This window comes from Olea europaea, chromosome 15 (assembly GCF_002742605.1).
Source record: "Olea europaea var. sylvestris chromosome 15, O_europaea_v1, whole genome shotgun sequence".
Lineage (NCBI taxonomy): Eukaryota > Viridiplantae > Streptophyta > Magnoliopsida > Lamiales > Oleaceae > Olea > Olea europaea.
In genome coordinates, this window is record NC_036251.1 from 17,665,467 (window position 1) to 17,666,312 (window position 846).

The window sequence follows — 846 nt, forward strand, 5'->3', positions numbered from 1 at the left end:
CCTTACCTAGTAACCAGCACAATTCTTTGAGATCACTATTGTTGTCTTCTTTGTACTATTATTTCACTGCAAGAGACCTGACTCTATTGACATTTATTAAAAGTGAGTCTTCTTTTTGTCTTCTATGTTAAAAATTACGTGTGGGCATATTAACATGAATAAGATAACAAATGAGAAGTGGAGATGACATCGATTAAAAATAAATGAAGGAAATAATGACTTATATGACTAGAAAATGTTTCCCATGGATGTAGAGGTGTACTCGTTCTCAAAAGTGGAGAAAATTAGAAGGGGGTAGATAAAAGATGACACAATCGAGCTGGGCGTACAAATCCTTTACAGGGGTCTCACATGGGTGGGGTTGGGTTTTTTTTTTTTTTTTTTTTTTTTTTTGGCTTTTTTCTATTGCGCCGGGTCCATATGGGACCGACCCATGTGAGGGGTCTATAATTCCCTTATGCACAAGAATTTATTCAAGATGACAAGTGTAGTGTTTGTCAATATTTCTCTGTAGGGAGGTACTCACTTTTATTTCTCAATGCGCCAATATTCACTTTTGTAGGGATGCAATACAAATGTAGCTGTGTAGGTGATTCTTATTTTTCTAATAATTCACATAAAAATATAATCAACATCTTACTATCAATGTTCTAAAAGATGACTTAGCGATTGATCCAGAAAAAATAAAGGGTTAATATCAAAGAATCGTAATTGGAGTTAAATTAAATAGATAAAAACAATTTTATTTTATTTTTTTCTCTTTGAAATAATGAACTAAGGTGAAAAGGCTATTTATAAGATTATTATCTTATATTAGGTTCCATTTTAAGTTATGGGCTCCAAAAA